The sequence below is a fragment of the Mauremys reevesii genome, linkage group 2 (assembly GCF_016161935.1).
Source record: "Mauremys reevesii isolate NIE-2019 linkage group 2, ASM1616193v1, whole genome shotgun sequence".
Classification (NCBI taxonomy): Eukaryota; Metazoa; Chordata; order Testudines; family Geoemydidae; genus Mauremys; species Mauremys reevesii.
In genome coordinates this window covers 18,301,161-18,309,739 of record NC_052624.1, presented here as the reverse complement: position 1 = coordinate 18,309,739, position 8,579 = coordinate 18,301,161, and the positions used below count along the sequence as shown (strand labels likewise).

At 43.3% G+C, this 8,579-nt stretch overlaps 1 pseudogene; it reads left to right on the top strand.

The window, feature by feature from the left end:
- The first annotated feature begins 4,747 nt into the window (after nucleotides 1-4,747).
- Nucleotides 4,748-8,223, top strand: LOC120396383 (annotated as a pseudogene).
- The last annotated feature ends 356 nt before the right edge of the window (nucleotides 8,224-8,579 follow it).

The window sequence follows — 8,579 nt, the reverse complement described above, 5'->3', positions numbered from 1 at the left end:
ACATAGTTCAAGCAAGAACTTTGAATATTTGCAGGCATGTTGTAGCCTCACATAATTATGTGCATGCAATTCCATGTACCCCACTTCCAAAATTATGCCTCTCTCATGCTATACCTATCGTTGTGTGTTATGCCACACACATCAGCAACTGAGCTCCCTTAATGTCTTGTCTCAGTGCAGAGAATCTCCCTTAATGTCTTGTCTCAGTGCAGAGAAGGATGGACATACGGCCCAGCAGCAATGGCAGCAACAGCAGCGATATTGCCCCAGTCTTCCACCAGCATGCATCTCTGTATCAGCTGCATCAAGTTGGCTCATTTGGCAGGCATCAAATCACCAGCACACGGGGCTAAGGGAAATCCCAACACATACAGCTCCCTCCTTTAACAAACATTTTAATTCTTCCCCATGTGGAGCTGAGAGTGTGGGAGAAGAGCGATGGGAAAGATGAGGCTTTCCAAAAACCCAGTCCAAAATACTCACACATTAACTTTGCCTTCCCTTTCCTAGAGGGGATGTTCGATTCCACAGATGCTCCTAGTACTCAGTTAGAGCCTGGAATGTCTTGACTTTTTTTTGGACAGTGCTTCTGGCAACTAGCAGCAAACTAAGATGAGATTTCCCCTCATGGCTCTTCCACCCACAGTTTAAAATAACAATTGGCTCGCTGGAAAGCTCTTTTCATTCAAAGAAACACCGTTGTGTCTTGAACGATGCCTCAAGAAAGTGAAGGCAGAACTACTGATCTAAGCTGTGGCACTGGCTGTCGGGGGAGGCTACCGAGAGAGCAACAGAGTGAGTTTGCTTCAAGCACATGCAGCGTTACAATAACATTTGTGTGCCGTGCAATGGTTTCTGACTATGCCGATGGCACGCAGCTTGACCCTAAACTGAGACGCAACGTGCAGCGCCTATTCTCTTTCCCTACGTGGAGCTAAGAGAGCAGATCACAAGGATGTTGGAAGTAGCTCTTTAAAATTAAATAAAAACTACCCTGATATCACAGGGAGATGGACACTGAAATGAAACTCAAATTATTGGCTTTATCATTGTTACGGATTCCGGGCAGACTGGTTGAGTAAAATTAAATCAGCTTCAAGTTTTTGCTCAAATCCAGAACACGTTTCCCAAAATAAACGTTTACTGAGCTCTCCAAAAAACGTGGCTAACTTTGATTTATCTCCTGCATACCTTTGCACTTCTAGATTGTTGATTTTTTTTCCCCAGAAGCACAGAGTACTAGGAGAGGCAGTCTGCATTAGTGGTTAAAGCACAGGATGGTGAGTTAGGATCTTGGGTCAGATTGCCCACTATTCTTGTGGTGTCATTTAACACATTTGTGCAAACTGAATGTAAAATGCTACCAGACCAGAATTCTCACCCTCTTGCTCAAGTGGTAGCATTTTATACCCACGTAGAACAGACACATGGAGCTGATGTAAAGTCTACTGAAGTTAATGAAAGACTCTCATGGACTTCAAAGGGTTCTGGATCAGGCCTTAAATGACCATACAAACCAGTGGCCAATCTGTTGATTGGCGCTAAATATAGCTTTGCCACTGATAGGCTGCATGATTTTAGACAGGTCACCTAATTTCTCTGAGCCGTTGCCCTTAATCAAATGGATGTAATAATATTAGAGGGTTTTGATTTTGTGAAACTGCAGCATCTTCTTAAAAAACGTTTTGCTCAAAATAAGAGGTGAGTTGAAATTTCAACCACAGCTGAGTCTCAAAAAAAATAAAATAAAAATAAAATAAAAATCACGTGTGCTAGAGGGATTATCACTAGGCTGGGATTGCAGAATGCTTGGGTTCTGTTCACACTGTTGTCACTGAGTGCTCTTCATACTTTGCAGGTTACAAACATCAGGCCAGCTCCAGATTATTCAGGGTAACTTCGCTGATGTCGTTGGCGTTATTATAAGAAGGGCTGGTCCTGCTGTCTGTTGTTACAGTTGCCTGACGCTTCCCATGTTTTCAGTTACTTATAACTTTGCCAAATATCAACTGCTTCAGATAAAATTGTAAGGGACCATTCAAGGAGGAGTGGACCTTGAATGGTCCCTTAGAATATGTGCTAACTACTTATGCTAAAAAACTGGTTCTACCTTGTATTTAGCTGTGACGCTCAGAGTAACTTTCCCAGACCCGAAGAAGAGCTCTGTGTAGCTCAAAACCTTGTATCCCTCACCTAGAGAAGTTGGTCCAATAAAAGATATTACCTCACCGACCTTGTCTCTCTAACTTCAGACTTTTTCAAAATATTTTCCCCTCATTTTTTTATTCAGCTAAATCTATTCTCTCTGGGGCACTTGGCATTGGCCATTCTCGGAAGACAGGATACTGGGCTAGATGGACCTTTGGTCTGACCCAGTATGGCCACTCTTATGTTCTATGCATTTTCTCAAATTGGGATCAAATTTGGCATAGTTTCAGTTGCCCTGAAACTGCATGTTTCCGTGAATTTGCTATTTGGCCAAAAAATTTCACCCAGCTCTGTTTATAATAGGGTGACCAGACAGCAAGTATGAAAAATCGAGATGGGGGTGGGGGTAATAGGAGCCCATATTGCCCCAAATATCGGGACTGTCCCTATAAAATCGGGACATCTGGTCACCCTAGTTTATAAATCTGTGAAAAAATCAGTTGGTCCATGCTCAGTGGAGACTTGCTAAAGCTCAAGAGGCAAAATCTCCAAAAATTCCATTATTTCTGAGCATGCTAGAGCCTCTCATTGCTCCCAGTGTTGACCAAATGGCACAAGCACTAACCCCACAGAGTGACTGAGAATGCTCCTTCTATCCCAGAGTTACAGGCGCTAACCTGGACTTTCCTTGTAATAGCAACTCCCAGCTGCTCCAGGCCAGAGTGGGGCCAGGCACTGGAAATGAGACACACGGAGACTCTGTCTTGCGCTCTGAGTGACCCCTGTGCTGGCATCCAGGCAGTGTGGAGGAAGAAGGCATCTGATTCAAATGAAGTGGGGAGAAAAGCCAGAGTGGGGAGAGGAAAAGGAGTATTTTGGACCAGGAGTCTGGTGATAGGGTTGTCAGTAGTCCCATATTATAAAGGATGTCCTTTACTTAAATAAAAATTGGCTGCTCAGTACTAAATCAGTACTAGGTGCTTTTTAGCCTGTATTTCAACTAGGATGGGGAGTGGCGCTCTGGCACCTCACTTTGCAAAGTACTGCTGCCTGGTTGGCAACTTGATTTGGTGCATGGGGTTGTAACACCACTCAGATTTCGCCCAGCCAGTGACTAGGCCAAATTTGAGTGGTGGGGTGATCAGGCAGCTGGAGGTGTGTGTGTGCATCTCCAATGTGACACCCTCTGCCATCCAGGGCATACATGAGTGCTGGCACCAGTTCTGGGACCAGTGCTGGAGCTGCTCCAGCCTGGAGACCAAGAAGAAGATCCCCTATGAGCGGATCATCTTTTGCAGAGGTAGGGCCAGAGAGCCTTCCTCCTTCCAGTCCCTTGGGGAACACTGTTCACAGTTACCCTCTCACTACAGCTAAACACAGGAGCCAGGTCCACATCTCAATTGACTGGACTCTTCCAGTTGGTATGCGTACTTCCACCTTTTCATGTTCTCTGTATGTATAAATATCTCCTGTCTGTGTGTTCCATTCTATGCATCCGAAGAAGTGAGCTGTAGCCCACAAAAGCTTATGCTGAAATAAATTTGTTAGTCTCTAAGGCGCCACAAGTACTCCTGTTCTTTTATCAGGTACCCTGTGCCTCTAACATGTGCACTGCAATGGAGGCTGCAGCCTCCTGTCACTTCCGTAACTCACCAGGCAGGACTTAGGAAGCCCCAATCTGGTGACATTAGACAGCACAGGCTGGGAGCTAGAGACCCAGAGGGAATCACAGGGTCTGCCTGTGTCCAGCAGGCCCAATACAGAAACCCCTTTATATTCATTACAGCTGAGTCCTGTCTCTTCTCCGCACACCTCAGTTTCTCAGCTCCTCCTTTTCCTTTCGTAAGCCCCACAGATGCTCAGCGCCTGCCATTCTGGGGGATCCCAAGGTTCTTTCCAAACTCAGCCAAAGCTCTCACTGGTCTCAATGGACATTTTTCCTGAAAAAAGGGACAGTGAGTTTTGTCCCAGGAAGCACTTTGATGGCCTTTGAAATGCAGCCAGTTCTTGGGTAGGACATGGCAGCAGCTCAGCAGCAATAGCACACAGCAGTTTAGGAGAGGCTGTGAAGAGGAGTCTTGTTATCCAGTAGGAACGGTGGGATGGGGGCCGATTTTGAGGGGGTGGGTGACTGTACTCCTCCATGTTGGAATTTGGCTAGGACAGTGGGGTGAATACACCAACTTGTCATGTCCTGCAACTGTGTGAAATTTCAACCATTTACCACACAGTTAAAAACATCCTTAGTCACAACAGCATGGACTATAGCAATAAGCTTGCTAGTGAAATGATTTGCAATTCAAATGTTGCTAACAAATTGTCTTATAGAAAAACCAAGGTCGAATTATTAGTGACTGATATTTTTGCTCCAAAGTCTGTGAGAGATTTTTATGAGATTTATTAACACCACTACCAGAACAGCCTGTGTATTTTTCTATTGCCTCAAATAAAGGGAACAGAAAGATGTTTCCAATGTGCAATTACTTTTTCTGAAGACAGTGAAGAATCTGCAAGAAGCATTCATCATGCTGTAAAGAACTGCCTAGAGAAACATTGGCTTAACATTAATTGTATTACTGCATACGCTGATAATGCAAACATGAGCTATAGCAAACACTACTCGGTTTATCAGTCATTAAGTGCTGAAAATGACCACACTATGAAGGTGAACTGCCCCACACACGTAGCCTACAATACTTGCAAACATGCGAGTGATCAGCTGTCAGCTGACATAGAAATCATTGTGTTGAAATTTTACAGCCGTTGTTCTGTCTGCAAAGCGCAGAACTCAGAAGTTTCTTTGCATTTGTTGAATGGAAAGAAGCACTGCAACAGGTGAGCACAAAATGGCTGTTCCTCAACCCAGAGTCCACCAACTTTTGAGAAACTGGATAGCAATTACAACCTACATCAAGTCACTTGGGGAATTTTGGCCTGTAGCTTTAAACAATTTTTTTTTACTGAAGATGACAAATATACCTGTGTAACCCCCAGGAGCTTACCTAGACTCCTGGGACTCTGTGTGCTGGTAGCTTAGGGAGAGGCACACTGACTCTGGAAGGAAAGGGGAGCCCAGGGCAGACTCAGAGTCTGCTCGGCAACCGAGAGGGGAGAGACACTACCTAGAACTAGAAGGGCCATTATTGGTTTTGGGGAGGGTTGCAGGCGTGCCTGCTCAGATGAAGGGGCGGAGTCAAAAGATTGACAAGGGAACACTGAGGAAGAAGAGCTAACCTGAACAATCAGAAGTGAGATGCCCTTCCCTGGGAGTTCAGGAGAGGGGGAAGCCATTTTGGAGCCGTCTGGAGCCAGCCAAGGAAAGGGCAGGACTGGCTATGTAGGGAGCTGGGGAGTCCCAGGCCTGCATGAGTTCCCCCTGAGAACAGGCCCCTGGGGACCTGAAAGCAAGATCCCTCATCTTGAGACTTTCCCACTCCACGGTAACTCCCAGTTCACAGAGCCTTGTTGGGAAAATGTCCCCCAGCCAGGCTGAGTGAGCCCTCTGGCTGCCTACATGAGATCAGTCACCATTGCTCTGACTGCTAGTCCAGGGCTGCCGCCAGCTGAGCACTGAGGTGGAAGACTAAAGCTTGAGCCCTGCACTCCTTTGTGGTGAGGAGAAATCCTGGCACCAGCAGCAGCCTGACTCCTGCATGAAGAGGACGCCTGCCAGCAGTGATTGTCAGCCCCTCTGCAGTGACTGAGGAGTCCAGAGCCACCTCTGAACCTGAGGATCCGTCATGCGAGTGCACCATCATTTAGTTAGCTAGTCAGGGAGATTGTCTGGGGGACCCCTTACTCCCTGAACTGTGTCTTTAGGCCAGGGAGTAAAGTTTTGGGGGTTTTCTTACTGGCTTCCTATTAAATTTGCAGAGGGACTTTCCACCTTATCCCACTTGTGAGTCTTTTGGGCTGTGCTGAAACCAGTCCGCCACATTGCTAACTGCTACACGGAAGATATCGTGGCCACAGGTCATCAAGGGCCCCTACAACGTGCACATACCAACAGGACACTAATTTTACGTTTGCTATATCAGATCACGTGACTGGGGAAATTCATGGGTATTATCAGCATGGACACTGGTGACCCTGAGAATAGTGTTGTACCCTGTTATGTTATATTTAGCTCCTGTTTAATATAATTACTGTGTTGAATATATTGTATGTATGTGTGTTCTTTCTTGGAAGTCTCCAACTATCTGGCAAGTAAGCGGGGGTGAATTTTCCTCCCAAACTACCCTGGTAACCCTGGGAAGAAGCAAGGGGAGTGGAGGCACCACCAAATAAATTCATATGGGAAGAAAAAGAAGTTACACTCTGAGTGGGTAATGGGAACCAGAAGAACCCAGGCCTGTCCATCAGAACCCATAAAAACCTGTCATAAAGAGATTGGCACGAAAGGAGGTAAGTGGGTAGATACGGGGCGCTACACCGGCATTGGCGACATTTACATTGTTTTTGCCACGATGTGGCTTGTGTCTTTGATGAAGTTAGAATCAAAACTGTGTTACTGATGTGTGCACAGTGATGTACCATTTGAAGATGAAGATGCTAAAGCAGAAAGAGGATAGTTTTTTGGATTCCAACCTAAACAACTGATTGGAAAAACTACTATCAGAACTAAAAAGTGAAGGTAAAGCAAGGCTTCATTAAGTCTTATGACTCTGTGCTTTTGTACAAAGATAATTGGTTTGATTTCTCTTTTGACAATGTAATGATGAAGCTGAATCCCATTGGGTTCTACAAGAAGCTTCATTTCTCAGACCCAGGAAGTAACAGAAGCACTCAAAATGAAGGAAGTCACAAATGTGAATCTATGAGGAATTCTGCACCAGTAAAAATAGGATTAAAACAGTATTTGTCCGATATAGATTTAATAATATTATTGAAAAGGACCTGCTCTTATGTGAATCTCTGCAAAGCAAAACAACTGGAGAAGAACTATTCAACTGCATCAACAATTTGATCAGAAAGCATGAAATTAGTTGGGGGAAAATGTATTGATGTATGTACTGATGGTGCTCGGGCAATGATCGGGAAGATGAAGGGAGCTGTAACGCGAATCATAAGTGTGGCACCAGAAAGCACTAAGAGCCATTGTGTTCTACACAGACAAGCGCTTGCAGTTAAAAAAAATACCAGCATATCTGAAAATTGTGCTCGATGAAGTAGTACAAATTATCAATTTTGTCAAATCTCGACCACTTCAATCCAGGTTATTTAAAATTTTGTGTGAGGAAATGGGTAGTCAGCACAAAGCGCTTCTTTTACATATGGAAGTGAGGTGGCTATCCGAGGAAAAGTGCTTGTGAAACTTTTTGAGCTTCGTAGTGAACTACTGGTATTCTTCACTTCAGATAATTCAGGACGAAAATTTAATGACTGTCTGACAAATTCCTCATGGCTAATGAGACTTGCGTATCTTGCAGATACTTTTGCAAAATTAAGTGAAATTAATCTGTCGCTGCAAGAAAAGAATGTGACCATTTTTACTACAATGGATAAAATTTTGTCGTTAAAAAAGACACTGGAATTCTGGGCATCTTCTGTAGAACAGAATAACTCCGACTGCTTCCCTACAGTCCATGAATTTCTGACTGAAATAAATTCTACAGTCCATGAAGAAGTTTCCAGCACCATTTTACAGCACTTACGTGACTTGCAGGCCTCTTTATTAGAATATTTTCCTATAACTACTGATGATAATGCTTGGGTTCGAAATCCATTTGTAATTACAGCCAAACCAGTCGGCTTTACTGCCCATGATTATGAAAGCCAATTGACTTAATTTCTGACTCTGATTTGAAACAAAAGTTTAAGAATCTTCTGCTGAATAATTTTTGGAGCAGCCTAATAGAAGAGTACCCTAATATGGCTAAACGTGCAGTTCGAGTGCTCCTTCCTTTTGCTACAACTTATTTGTGTGAGACGGGATTTTCATATTATACTGCAACAAAAACCAAATATAGGAATAGACTTGATGCTGCGCCTGACATGAAGATTCAACTTTCCAGCATTATTCCTAATATTAAGCAAATTTGTGATAGAAAAACACAGAAACACCAATCCTATTAAATCCAAATATGTATTTCTATAAAAATAGATTTTTCCTAGTAAAAATCTAATTTGTTTGGTGTTTGTGTATATATAAAAACAGGTTTTTTTAAGTAGAACACTGTTTTTAATTTTGACTCTTGCACTTGATTTTTGTACTACTTTATACGCTCTTTCCAGTTGAAATTGTTAGTTCAAGTTATTTTAAATTTGTATTTTTGCTTTGTTTTATAAAATAAAATATATTTGAGCATAAATAATGCAATCTTTTATTTGAAAACCAAACGACTACAAAATAATATTATAAGTGTTCTGTAATAGGCTAAAAAGTGTTCCATGGCCAAAAAAGTTTGGGAAATGCTAAGCTAGGCTATAAC